The sequence below is a fragment of the Coffea arabica genome, chromosome 5e, assembly GCF_036785885.1.
Source record: "Coffea arabica cultivar ET-39 chromosome 5e, Coffea Arabica ET-39 HiFi, whole genome shotgun sequence".
Taxonomy (NCBI): domain Eukaryota; kingdom Viridiplantae; phylum Streptophyta; class Magnoliopsida; order Gentianales; family Rubiaceae; genus Coffea; species Coffea arabica.
Window position 1 is genome coordinate 35,576,058 of NC_092318.1, and position 15,366 is coordinate 35,591,423.

The 15,366-nt window shown below is 36.9% G+C and overlaps 1 pseudogene; it reads right to left on the reverse strand.

Annotated features, from left to right (window-relative positions):
• Positions 1-4,977: 4,977 nt before the first annotated feature.
• On the reverse strand, positions 4,978-8,906 carry LOC140006344 (pentatricopeptide repeat-containing protein At4g16470-like; annotated as a pseudogene).
• Between the last annotated feature and the right edge of the window lie 6,460 nt (positions 8,907-15,366).

A 15,366-nucleotide genomic window follows, 5' to 3' on the forward strand; every position in this document is an offset into this window, starting at 1 on the left:
GTAATGTTTCACTTTAATTCAAAACCGTATGGGCTAAATTGCAAGTTCGAAAACTATAGAGAGTTAACATATCCAATCACCCAAGCACAAGCGAGGTTTTTTTTTTTAACCATTATATTGATTAACTAGCAAATCGTTAAGAGTAGACAGATTTTTGACAATTTTCATTAGCTCAAGAGATAGTGTCTGATATTGGGAAGTCCACTAGAGGGGGTAATATCGTCTTAAAGCTTGACATAGCCAAAGCGTACGATAGGGTGTCCTGGCTTTTCTTGCTACAAGTGCTCAGGAGGTTTGGGTTTAGTGAGGTTTGGATAGATATGATTTGGAGGCTGATTTCGAATGTTTGGTTTTCAGTTATTATTAACGGATCGTCCCAGGGTTTTTTTAAATCTAGTAGGGGTATTCACCAAGGGGATCCGTTTTCACCATCTCTCTTCGTCATAGGTGCCGAGATGTTATCTCGACTTCTAAATTCGTTGGCTGGGCAGCGGGGTTTCATGCCTTTTAAGACTCCACTATAGGTTGTCCGGTGGTTACCCATTTGGCTTATGCGGATGATGTTATTATTTTTTGGAGTGGACTGAAGAAGTCGTTACAGCTGATTATGAAGGCGTTAAAGGATTATGAGATGATCTCGGGATAGAAGATCAATCATAATAAGAGTTGCTTTTTGGCTCATGCTAGTCTCTTGGGGGTGCGAAGACGCATTGTTACCCAAATCACTGGATTTCATGCACAATCGTTCCCAGTAAAGTACCTTGGGTGCCCTTTATACTCTGGTGGACGGAAGAAGAGTCATTTTTTGTTTTTATGTACCTCAGTTGTGAATAGGGTGGTATCATGGAAAGGGAGATTATTATCGTATGACGGCAAGTTGGTTTTGCTACGGAGTGTGTTTTCTTCTATGCCTATACATATTCTTGCGGCTTCCAATCCTCCGAAGGGGGTACTCAGTCTGCTGGAGAGTATTTTTGCAGGTTTTTTATGGGGTGCATCAGATTTTGGGCCACGTTTGCATTGAATCAAATAGGACCAGCTGTGTAAGCCTTATGGAGAAGGAGGTGCGGATTTACGGTCGTTACGGCATGTTTTTGATGCTTTTTCTTTGAAGTTGTGGTGGAAGTTCAGGCTGAGACAGTTATTATGGGCAGAGTTCATGCATTTGAAGTATAATGTGAATTTGCATCCTTGTTACTCAGAGGCGTGCCCAGGGTAGTCTGCTACTTGGAGGAGGACGTTGGAAGGTCAAGTGGTGGCAGAGAGGTATATAAGATGGGTAGTGGGTAGTGGAAATTCAAGTTTTTGGCATGATAATTGGCTAGGATCAGGGCTGCTATGTAAACAAATGGAAATTTTTCAAGAACAACCAGTTGCAAATTTCCTGGTTCAAGGTTGTTGGGATGTGTAGAGGTTGTATAAGGTTTTGCCGACGCACTGTGTGCGGAGCGTCTTGGATGCTGTCCGCCTTCATCGAATCAAGGGGACAAAATGGTGTGGGCTCCAAGTACCTCGAGGGAGTTTTCTATAGAGTCAGCTTATCAGGTAGTGCGACAAGGTGATAATATTTCTGGACTCTTTTCTTGTTTATGGCATCGGGTCTTACCACTGAAAATTTCATTTTTTATGGTACGCTTAATGAATGGTAGGCTGCCGGTGATGGGTGTACTGTATAAATTTGGTGTAGTCGGCCCGTCTCGTTGTTTTTGCTGTCAGTGTCCTTCTCAAGAGACTATTGACCATACTTTTTGTACTGGTGAGGTTGCTAGACAGGTCTGGGATTTCTTTGAAGTGTTGATTGGCGGGTTTGGTGAAACCTTCACGGTAAGGCATAAGGTGATTAATTGGTGGTTGAAATCTGGAAAGAGCCCTTATATTAGGTTGTTATTTCGAATTTTTCCCCCATTGATTTGCTGGAACTTATGGAAAGCGAGAAATAAGTGTGTTTTTTAAGGCAGGTTATTGACAGTGAAACAAATTTGTGATCGTATTGTTATTGAGATTCAAGAGAATTTTGGCATTTAGTTTCGAGATATTAGCATTCCTTGTTCATCGTGGCCTAGTTTCTTTGAGGCAGTAGCTGGGTTGAGAATGTCTGTGAAAGTGGTGTCGGTTAGATGGAGATGCCCAACACCAACAGTTGTGAAGTTAAATTCAGATGGATGCTCAAGGGGCAATTCTGGGAGGAGTGGAGGGGGAGGTCTGATCAGGGATAGTGATGGGAGGGTCCTATTAGCATTCTCCTGCTACTTTGGGGAGATGACTAGTTTACAAGCGGAAGTGAAAGCACTACTACATGGGGTGCGGTTAGGTATAGCTCGAGGACTGGCCAATGTACACTTGGAGTCTGACTCGTTGGTTCTTATCCGGATTATTCAAGGGAGAGCTAAGTGTCTGTGAGTTGTGCAGCGGGGGTTACAAGAATTGTTGCAGTATAGCCATCATTACAAAGAGATTTCACATTGCTTTCAAGAAGCGAATAAACCTGCGGATAGACTTTCGAAGTTTGGAGCTGATTTGGGGAAGTCGGTAGTTTATGACTCCTTCCTTGACCTTCCCCACTTGGATAGAAGAGATGTTACTTTGGATAGGTGGGGTTGTCCTAGTTTCCGTAGGGGTAGATATAAACGATAGGTTTGTTTAATCATTCAGGCAGGCTGGGGGTGTTGTCTCCCTCTATGTACTTTTGATTCCTTATAATAAGAATTTATTTCTTCCGGAAAAAAAAAAGATTAACTAGCAAATTGTTTCAATCTTTAAATAAATATTAAGAAAACAATCCTCACATTCTTCTCTTTAAGAGAATCTAATCGAATGGTCAAATGTTTGCTCTTCAATTAAAAAGGCGTTCTCTACAATTCAAGCATTAAAAACATTTAGTTTGATGATATCACCTCGAACAATTAATTTTTCAATCTTTAAAATTCAACACGAGCACACAATTTGATTTGACTTGAAACTTGAATTTAGTCCAATGGCCAAAATCCCTTGCCAAGATATCTAATGTCTTTGGCAAACCATCTAAAAGTGCAAAAATATGGAATCACCAAGAGGCCTAGCGTCTCTGGCAAACCATCTTGAAGTGCAAAAAAGTGAAATATGTTGGTTTTGAAAAAAAAAAATCCTTTAGATTTTTCCGTTCAACTTGAGCTGTTTGGAATTCAAAAAACCCACTTAAAAACAAACTCAAACAAATGTGCTAGTCCAAATAGTTCATTGTGAGTTGATATGATCAATTAATCCATTTTAAAATAAATGGGCATTGCACCTTTAATCTGATTTAAGACCCACATAAAATTAGTGCAATTTGTAGGCCAAAATGTTAGTTGATTTTTCATTATTTAATTTAAGTTAATCAATACCAATTTATTTTATTCCAATATTGACTAAATAATTTTTTTATTTTTCCCTAGCAGGGAAGGATGAAATTAAGAGGCCAAGATTGAACTTAATACCTAGAGGTCCCGAGGCCTTTTTTTTTTTTTTTTGGTCTACACATTACTTGTAGATTCTTTGTAACTCACACAAAAAGGACAAATAGAATATAAACAAGAATTACCATAATATAGGATAAGTTATTATAAATTAACATAACATCAAAATTTAGAAATAAAAATATGTAGCCATTGTTCAGTAAGCATAATATTTTAAGTAAAGTTGAGAAAAATGAATCCAAGTCTGACTATCATCCGGCACAAGAAGCCTCGTTTCCGCTTTTTCAACATTCATAGCACACAAAAAGAGAAAGTAAAATCATATATTAATACAGTTCATGAGTAACATAGAAAAGGTACATGTCCTTATGAAAATGGAGACATCTAAGGAGCACAAATCACCCATTAAATATAGCTATTGCTGACCACTGAGATTTGATATACACAAGCAAGGGTATACCAATTCTGCAATCAGACACCACATGCAAATGCAAAATTCTGGCCTGAGATTTCCAACTCTATTGTACAAAACCACACAACTGCACCACACTGAAACCTTTGAGATTCTAACACTGTCTTTGCAGCTTCTTTGACCACTTGTCCACTCACAGTGTTTTCGACATGCGGGCATGGACACTTCAGCCGCAGCAATTAGTTCTGTTTCAGTCTTCTCTATCTTTCTCACTGTAAAGAAAGCTAGTTTACCCCAGAGCTCAGACCGAGCATTTAACTTGGTTACAGAGTCCGCAAGGGGTATAAGTTGAAGCACAGATCCAAAGCTTCTCCTGAACAACAAAAGAGGGAGGTCAACAAGGGATGAAACTTCCAAGCATCAGAAAACTAAACTTCAAGAGGTTTAAATAATGCATAACAAATATCTACTGTTCAATGAGAAGTGGACAAACTCATGCCATAAGAAAAGAAAGCATCCACCTAAACTATTTGGGATGACTAGATAGATCCACATGCAAAATGTAGGAGTACCTTACGATAATCACCATCAAACCCAGCAACTATTACAGTCTTGCTATCACTGTCAGCAGCTTCACAGCAAAAATCATACAGGTCTTCAAAAAATTGTGCTTTGTCTACACCAATAACTTCTAGCTGTAATCATGGTCACAGTAATTACTAAAGATGGTGGTGTACTACAAAATAGGACTGTCATAATGGTCCCATGAAAAATTAGTTTAAGTTATATGTTCCTTTTAAAATATGTTGAATCCATCTTGGTTGACAAGAAAAATGTCGTCATTTAGCATTCTTGCAAAATAGTATATGGCAAACCAAATATCATATGCATGCTCAGCTAGTTAATACCAGTCCAAGACGCAGCACTATTTCTCAGGCACAAGGTCAATTTCAACAGAGCATACCTTCTCATATGCTTCAGTACCAAGCTTTTGTCTGAATGATGAAAGATCCGCCAAGGGCCAGCATGGCAATTTTTCTCCATCATGTGTAACAATTCAATCCAATACATATCTAGTGTCTTTATTTGATTTTATAACTGCACCACTTCTGCATAAAGATACCAATTAGAAAAGAATGAGAAAGATAGAGATAATGTTTACATCCACTAAATATCCATTCTATCCAGATGTTACAGTTCAAACAGGACGAATAGCAGTATCAATATCAAGTTTTGTGTAAAGGAGATCCTTGGACATCATTATGGGAATTGAAAACATGATCTTCAAATGCCAACCTTGATGCCAAAGGCTGCCAGCAAAATACCAAAAGGAATAAACTAAATGCACCCAAAAGACAAATACAGCTGAAAAAAAAAACCCAAAACACAACTAAAGGTGACCAGAATTTAGAATTTCTTTACTCGGTTGAAGCTTGGTTCAATTTCCATCATGTGTATTTCAATATTCTCTTCAATGGACAATAATGAAATGGAGGGTAAGGAATTTTCTTTTTCGTCTTTTCAAAATTTCAATAGAACATGTTGAATTCCTCTTCATATTGTTCCAGCAACGAATCAGATAACAATTTCAGAACACCTACCAAGCCTCAATTAAGCATGCCCTATTAATTGAAGATAAAAAGACAGTCACCCAACTTAAATCAGGAATTCAGATAATAAAGAATCTGTTTTACAAACCACCAATGATATATGCGTACTGGATCGAATCTAGAACTTTAGAATGCCAGACAGCAGAAATGAATGAACTTGACTTATGAACTTTACATTGCCGCAATAATTGACTGCAAAAATGGTAACTAAAAGTTGCAACAAGATCAAATTGTCTAATTTGCTAAGAAGTCCTTAGCCCTATCATATATTAATTAGGTATCATATGATTATAGTATCATATATTAATTAGGTAGTAGATTGATTTAGATTAGCATGATTTTAGGATCTAAATTAGGTTACACTTGTGTATATATATTTGTATATTGTGTAGTCCAAAGAGATGAAGAAGAGTATTTTCTCTCCCTTTTTCTTAGTTTACATAGCATCAGAGCTTCAGACTCTGTTATCAGTTTGTCTTTTGACGTGATCCTATTGAGTCACTTATAGGTCTTTCTTGTGTCCCTATTGAGTTTGGCGTGACCCTATTGAGTCACTTTTAGGTCTGTTATCAGTTTGTCTTTTGACGTGACCCTATTGAGTCACTTTTAGGTCTTTCTTGTGTGAATTATAATGACAGATATGAAAGGTAGCAGTAGAGAGATGAAAACAGTAATTTCTGATGTTATTCCTACAACATCAAAAATTACTGAACACAAATTGAGTGGAAAAATTTTTTTGGATTGGAGTAAAACTATTCGGATATATCTGCGCAGCATCGATAAAGATGATCATCTCACTGATGACCCACCCGTTGATGGAGAAGAAAAGAAGGTTTGGCTAAGGGAAGATGCAAAACTATTTTTCAAGTGGAGAGAACAAAGCGTATCGAAATTGATTGCCACTTTGTTCGTGAAAGAAATCCAGCAAAACTTGATCTCAACCAGTCATGTGGGAACTGGAGAACAGTTAGCTGATATTTTCACTAAGCCTCTAAATGGTCCGAGAATTGATTACATTTGTGGCAAGATGGGCATGATTAACATCTATGCTCCATCTTGAGGGGGAGTGTTGAAGATATGTGATCTGATATTATGGAAATATTTGCTATTGTAAATATTAGGAAAGATTTGATTAGAGTATCATATGATTATAGTATCATATATTAATTAGGTAGTAGATTGATTTAGATTAGCATGATTTTAGGATCTAAATTAGGTTACACTTGTGTATATATATTTGTATATTGTGTAGTCCAAAGAGATGAAGAAGAGTATTTTCTCTCCCTTTTTCTTAGTTTACAGACATAAAGAACTCAAGTGGAAGAAATGGCATTTTGGGGTTTGGGTTTATTAAGGTCTGCGGGAGCCTTCAAAAGTTGCCGGCTTTTGAAGGTTTCTCGCAGGTCAACTTTAGTAACGAAAAAGTCTGAGTTTCTCAGTCATCGGAAAAAAAAGGAAGAAATGGCATTTTAATGGATATGACGTGCCAAATGCCAGCATGTACTAACTCCAATACATTCAAAAAAAAGGTTCAGACATTCACTGTGAAGCTTGACTCCTGAACAATTTCCAGCATCATCTCAATATGATCTGAATATTTACTCAATCTCCAAAAGGTCCTCAATATAATTCAATGGCGAAGATCTCTCCGAATCTTTCCTACAGAGTTGACATATAGGCCTTTCCTAACCATTGGAGGAAATATAATGACCATAAAAATGTTTATCTCCCTCTCTAATTATAAGAAATTATCATGCATGACACTGAGGATGAAGTATAGGCTGAGTTTAAAGCTTTCAGAAGTTCTCCCCTCCTCAAAAGCAGCATTCGACCTATAGCATTAGCTGTTGCATAGGCGATTGCGTTCCTCAAACTTTAAATCTGTGAATCTAATTACTTATATCAGGAAGATACCACATATCTTTTGGGACACGAGTCAGATCTTCAATCAACTGATATAACTCCCCAGCTTTCTCATGAGTATTATGCTCCATCAATAAAAAGTGAGCCTCCCTTTGAATTTCAATCATGCTATGACCAGGCTCCTTCTTCACACCAGATTCATTCATCACACTCCTAATCTCAGCCACATTATCCCACAAACAAATAGAACCATAAGCATTTGACAAGACAACATACTTTCCGGCACTTCTAGGTTCCAACTCAAAGAAGTTCTTCTCGGCAATCTTTACCAAGTCCACATTTCCATGAATTTTACAAGCTCCAAGTAAAGCACCCCATACAACTAGCTGATTCTTACAAGGTGAATTCATGACAAAGTCATAAGCATCAGTTAACCTGCCAGCACGCCCTAACAGATCAACCATAGATGCATAATGTTTTCCTTTTGGCTGAATTCCATAATCTCTAGTCATTGAGGTGAAGTACTCCCAGCCTTTGTTCACCAAACCTCCATGGCTACAAACAGCAAGAATTGGAAGAAATGTAACATGATTGGTTCTAAAACCTTCATCTAACATCCTGTGAAAGGATTCTATAACCTCTACCACTCTTCCATGGTTTCCATATCCAGATATTAGAGCTGACCAGGTAACAAGCTTTCTATCTAAAAACTTCTAACATACAAGATGCCCTTCAGAGAGACTACTGCACTTGAAATACATATCCATGAGGACACTATTAACTACAAGATTTCCACTAATTTGGCACTTGATCCACAGAGCATGGGCTTGCATGCCTTGTTCTAGGATTGCTGAAGAAGCACAAGCCCTAAAGACTGATGCAAAAGTATAGTGGTCTGGTATCAAACCATTTTTTCTCATCTTATGGTACATGCTCAAGCCCACCTCTTCCAAACCTTTCTGCACATAGCCTGCAATCATCAAATTCCATGAGACCAAGCTTTTCATTTGTAACTTATCAAAAAGAATACGAGCTAGATTAAGATCTCCTGCCTTTGCACATAAAATCAACAATTGAACATTTAGAAATTCATTGGAAGCACATCCAACGATTATCATCTGCCAATGGATTTTTTTCCCAAACTAGAATCTTTCCTGAAGATGCAGTCTTGCAAAAGAAGAGAATAAGTTTCCAATTCTACTTGAACCCGTGCATGGCATAACATCCGAACAGCTTCCACTACTCTTCCTGAAAAACAGAGATCCTTCAAAATCTCATCCAAGTGAAGGGTAATCTCTCTAGCATCAGCTTGAAAACTGGGAATGTCATCAACGATGATTTAATTTGACAGCTAAAATAACTCTATTTCCTTTGTTCTTCTTCAAAGAAGAGGAACAGGATGTGGAAAAAATTATCCATTCTAATTGTATTAATACCAATAATTACAATCACATAATATGCTCAAGTTGTTTTTTTGAAAACCCTCCAAGAGTCTTACAATAGACCAAACTTTAAACTTTAGTCATTTATGATACATAAAAACACTCACTACAGGAAAAGTACTCTCATGGCCTACATTGATACCATTTACCTCAGCTATATAAACAATTATATACTTGTGTCCATCCCTGATGCAGAACCCACGTATATTTGTAAAAGTTATACAGCCAAAAAAAAGGTTTTAGTGTATTAATACGGTGAATTATCAATATGGCTCTTACCCAAGCACGTATAACTGAACCAATTTAAACTTGTATTCATCGTCAGCACAGAACCCACATAAATTAGTACAACTTATACAGAAAAAATAAATTAAAATAGATATTTTTGCTGTACTAATACAGAAATTTATGAAGTTTTTATACGTCAGAGCATTCAGTTTCCACAAATCCAACAAACTAACTAAAAAATGCAAGATTATTAAGAACACAATCAATGGTAATCAAGATATGGTAATTAATAAAACAACTATGAAATTAAAAAGGGAAAAAAGAAAGAAAGAAAGAGAGGGGAACCTTACTTTCCATTTCTGCTCTCGGTATTAAGCCTCTTGAGAAGAGTGGAAGCTTTTCCGGCAAACATGGGTCCCACAATCACGTGAATTTTCACCAGAAGAAGAAGAAGAAGAAGAAGAAGCAGCAGCAGAAGTAGCTTCTGATTTCAAGCTTCGAATTTGACAATGATGATGACGTTGCTGATGACTAGGTTGTGGGTTTAACAGCGACTAGGTTGTGGGTTTAACAGCCAAAAACCGATGATTTCTTATTGGTGTTTTTAGGAGAAAAGATTCGATGGAAAAAAGAGGGCATTCTGGAAAACTGGTGAATTTGGTGACTTTGTTTAACGGGGATTTTGGGAAAGGATTTCGGGCTTTGGGCTTTGGAGCCTGGAATTTGGGAATTTTAACAAGTTTTAGATTCAGTTTGATAACTCAATTCATTACTTAAATTTAATGAATTCAGATTTTAACATATTCAAATCGTTTAATAACAAAAAATTAAATATCTGAATTAATGAAATAGTATTAAATTTTCTGAACAAAACTTGCTCATAAAATTAAATGATAAGTTATTCGTTGAATGTGATATACACTCAAATATATTAAATTTAATATTTAATAATTCAATAAATTAATGAATTCTGATCTCAGATTTTAAATTTTAGAATTCAGTTTTCAAACTTTTTAATTTTATCAAACGCACCATTAATCTACTTATCTAATAAAAGTCAATCACCAAACAAACAATATAATAAATACTTGATTAGTACATTTTATCATCTAATTTTCTCTTTCCTTTAGCTCTTTTTCTTTTTTTTTTTTTTTGGTTCCTTTTTTTAGCAGCAAGAACTGCAAGAAATATTTTCATCCGCTTGCACAAAAATTTGGTCATTTAGTCATCTGTCTTTCGGATTACAATAACTCTTTTGTATTTTGAAGCTGGAGACCTTGAGCACACAAAACTTGTTTGTTTCAGTTTAAGGGGAAAAATGGGTTAGAAAAATAAAACATCAAATATATTCTGATTAACTTGAAGCTGTCTTTGGAAAGGGTTAGCCCATGTTTTGATAAAACTTGACGTCCTTAATGACTTCATTAGCAAATGAAAGATTAATTGTTAAACATGTATAAGTGGTTTTTCTACAGAATCCATGTTGAACAATTTAGAATGAATCGATAGATTAGGTCAAACAATTTATTCTTCTAATTACTTGAAGAGTAATCGGACCAAGAAAAATAGAAAGGCAAGAGAAGGGTGGTCAGAAAGCACTGCATAACATTAAAAGGATAATTAACCAAACGGCATCAAATCCTCGGTGGCACACTTCTCAGGCAGATAATTTTGAAATGAAATATCAGGTCTGTTGCTAAAAAACCAAAATGGAATTATTTGATTTGTTACTTAAATTGCTGATTAAATTGGAAATTGAAATTTGGGTGCAGGTAATTTTGAAAAGATACCTTAAACCTTGCTGGACTTCTAATCAGATTCTTTTAAAGAATTTTCTCTCAAAAAATAAGTACTTTTTTTTTTTTGGGGTAATTAGGCACTGGTAAGTATTGGCTCTAGTGAGTCAAGAAGATGAAATTTAAATAAGTTGTGGTGGACTTGCCGGCTGCGGGGGTAAATTAGTGATACCACATAACTGTCCTGCAATTTGACCCTTGCTAGGCCACGAATATCCCTAGGGATGGCAATGGGGCGGGGGATCCTTCCCCCGTCCCAGTCCCGTTGTCAAATAACTCCTCCCGTCCCCCGCCCCATCCCCCGCCCTTTGCCCCCCACCCCCTGCCCCGTTTGCCCCGCGGTCCCCTGCGGGAAAAAAAACCAAATCTTAAGAAACAGATTAAAGTACGTAGATTCAAGGCATGAGAAGAACAACACGGCAAGCTTAAAGTTAGGAAACAGATTTATCCTCGCATTAGGAATTGCCACAGTAGTTCTGGTCTATCCCAGCATTTAAATCAAATCAAATCAATAATTCCTGCACAAGACAGAACCCGTTTTCATAATTATACTCTAGTTCCAAGAAAACAAACACCCCTTTTTTTTTCAGTTCATAGCAAAGAACCCAACCCAACAAACCCTTTGCATAGAATACCGAAACAAAAGCAGGAAGATTCTAACCTCCAAGCAAAAAAGAAAGAAAAAAAAATTTAATCTTACCTGGTTGAGGAAAACTGAAAGCTGATAAGCTGAAGAAGTGGCGGCGACTCCCGAGTCAGGGTAAATGATTATCCCCAGCTTGCAATTGTTCAGACCATTAAAAATAAAAAATAAAAACCAAGGCCGCTCATCATCTTCATGGCCTAGGCGTGCGTGCCACAGAACGCAAGACGGCTGACTCCGCTTCACGTACTTGGGTGCATGTATGAAGAACGCAGAAAAAAGAGGGTGGAAGGTCCAGCTGTGCGGCAGCCAGCAGATAATGTGAAGGTGCAGTTCTAAGAAATTTAGGGTTGTTTTGTATGTATATATATATATATATATATTGGCGGGGGATGGGGCGGGTGTATGTTGCCCCATCACCCGCCCCGTTTTAAGGCGGGGGGGGAATATTTTGCCCCCGCCTGCCCCATCCCCCACCCCATTGATACCCCACGGGCACCCGCCCCCGGTGCCATCCCTAAATATCCATAAGTATGATATGAACCATATGATCAGTAGGAGGATACAGTAGCTTATTAAACACCTTCCGGTTCCTGCTCCACCACGGATGCAAAAGCAACCCTGCACACATGAGAAACAAAACTCTGCTGAGGGCAATACATGTTCATCTACTACAATTCTCTATTCCATTCAAGTGCCTGTCTGTAAATCAAATAAATAAATTACTATTCAATTAATTCATCAATTTTTGTCTCAACAAATTATTATCGTTAAAATAATGCAATTATTTGGATTACAACAATCATTAAAAAATGTACTTTAATATTTTCAAAGGTATTGGCTAATGAAACTTGTACTTTCACTTTTTATATTTTCATTTACATTTTGTTTGAATCGTGGAATTGACACCTACCAACCAAAGCTTTTTAACAAACCTTAATTGTATACTACATTAAAATTACATTGCCTACTGTAGATCCAAAATTTTAATTGTTTTGTTTTGTTAATCATATCAGTAGAAGCTAAGAGCCAACTTTTTTTTTTTTTTTTTTGCCTTAACACAAAGAATTCATCTGCTTAGCCACTATCTACTTTTTTTTTTTTTTTTTTTTTTACATTTCTTTATTTTTTTCTGTAAAGAAACGATGAACGGTTGCCAAGTTGCTGGTCACATTTCTCAAATGCGACCGCCCATATTTTTTCCTATTTAATTTTTAAAGAACAAAATGGGGAGCCGCATTCGTGAAATGTCAACACCTGCAGGTTGCATTTCGCAAATGAAAGGGCCCACCTTTTCCCTCTTTAATTTTCAATTAGTTTTTGTCACGAAGAAAATTAGGTGGAATGCGACCAACCTGAGGGTCGCATTCTCCAGTGCGATTCCCTCTTGTACCTGAACCACTCGCAAATCACCCCTTTCTTGGCGGATGAAAACTGCTTTTCATCACAAACGAAAAAGTTGGCTGGTTTGAGATCGAGGTGCAGTTATTTGAAGGTCAAAATCTGAATTTCTTTCATTATGTGATGAGCGACGAGCAGGGATGATTGATTTCTTTTATTTTTAAGGAATGCTTAAACAGAAGAAAGTATTGGAGGGATGGCTCTTTTTTTTTTTTTTTTTGTGTCGACACAGGGGTGTCCGGGTCAATTCTTACGGGGCCCGACTAATCCCCTGCGGCTCGGGGCCGGCGCCCCAACCCGGCCCGAACACGTTAAGTGCGCGGAGGAATCCAGCGGAGCGGAGACTCGAACTTGTGACTTCAAGGTTCACTGGTGAGAGGCGTTGCCGCTGAACCATTCACGCGGGCTACTTGTTATCGAATACAATGAAATGGGCCTTTATCATGAAGCCAATTGAAGAACGTTCATGGCATACCACTAATGACCTGCCAAAGAATTTAGGCTCCAGGCCTGCAGCATGAGTCCTTATGGTTAAAATTATGTAACTGGCCACTCTTGATGTCAATATTTTATGATTGATATCACTTGACAATGATAAGGATGAATAACCTAATATAATCTGCATAGATGGATTTTATGAGCAAGAGAAATAGAAGGAATTTTTGACTAGCTTGTTTTGTTGAATTTTTTGAAGAGACAAAACTAATTCATGCTTTTGTTCCTGATTTGTTGACTAAATCTCGTATGTTTTTCTATACTAATACTTTACTTTTACTTTGCCAATCAAAATAAAAAATTAATTTTTTCCTCCAGATTTATATGCTTATACTTATAATTTGATAGCTTTATGGAGCTAATCGTATCCTTTATATGTAGCCGTAAAGGGCAGAAAATATGGTCATTGCAGTTTGCATTAGTTGCTGTAAAGATCATTGTTAATTTAGGTGGTTGTTGCTACATCTTTTTGAATTTTACTTGTACCCTCTGACTTTTATTATTGTTTCAATCTTTACGGATACAACTTGAGGACAATTATGAAAGGATATGCATGGAACAAAATTATCATCTCACTACTCAAAATACTCTTATAATAGTACTTTTTTTTTTAAACACAGACTAATTCTGCGATCAAAATCTTGAGAGTTTAAGGAAGATTAGTATAATTTTCAAAACCTTAGGAGAGGTCGGTGACAGTGTCAGAACTCAGAACCTTCAAAGAAAGTTTTTGAAATTATCCTTAAAAAGATTACAGAAGGGCTATATGTTCCATGCAATCCTTATTTACTTTTGTAATCTTACAACGGGCCCAAAATTTGCTAGGTGGAATACTGTATTGTAGCACTGTGGGCTTGTTTCGGAATACGGAAGAGGAGTGGGCCAGAAAAACTACTTGTTCTCCATTGATATTGAATATATATAATATCAGATTAAGTTAAGAAAGTATGAAACCAATCATACGTACAAAGAAGGTTCTCTATTTAAATTAAAAAATACCACAGATTAAGTCGGAGAAGGGGAAGTACAATTGGGCTTTTCGTACAATTGTGCGACTTGTTAAACATTTTACAAGATTTGGTGTATATTCACATTTCTTTATTATGCACATAATTTTTGTTCTTGTATACCAACTCAATGATTTAATAAAAACACAATTGTAAATGCGCAATACCTTGTAAAAAAATACAACAACTGTATTAATTGTACAGCAAGCCCAATTATACTGGTCCTTCTCCGATTAAGTTAAGGAAGTATGAGACCAATCTTACGGATTAATTAAGAAGGTTCTCTATGCAACAAATTAAAGGAAATAAACAACTACCGTGACACTCCAAATTCCTAATAGTAAATCCGCGCATGCTCCTGATCCCAAACATCCTTTTAAGGATTTCCCATAATGCACCTTGGAAAAAGCCTATGAATAATGCCGCAACTTGGCTCTGCAATGCAGGCTGATCCCGCTTCATGCCAAGAACCTTCCTCACCGGTTCATGTGTACATAATGAAAATGATTTTGTTGTACTCAATTAGCATCAACGAAAATCATATTAGCAACAGTGAGAGTCATATTAAAAATCAAGCAATATCAATTTGCATCAATGGAAATCTGTAGTCTCTCAATATTTACTTTGTATAATTATATGAAGAGAGCTGTTGACAACATTCCATCAGCTATGTTTCTACCATAACTTCAGAGAAACAAATCGATGCGCGGACAGGATGGCCGAATGGGGAGGAAACAGTGCTGACCATCGCTGGATTTTTTATTCCTGTCATATAAGAATATATAAGAAGCGGGGAGGGGTAGGGAAATTAGAAACCAGAATCTCTAACTCTTGGGGTCTCAATTTTAACAACTAAACTAAGGCCTCCTAGGCTAATTACTCCAAATAGTTCTCGGCGAGAAAATTTCTCCCAAGAAATTGTAACTAATTGATTCGTAAATACTAATCAATTAGCCATGTTATGTAGAAGTGAGAAATAACTCTAATTAAAATAAGAACTATATATATATATATATATATATAGACAGACATTCC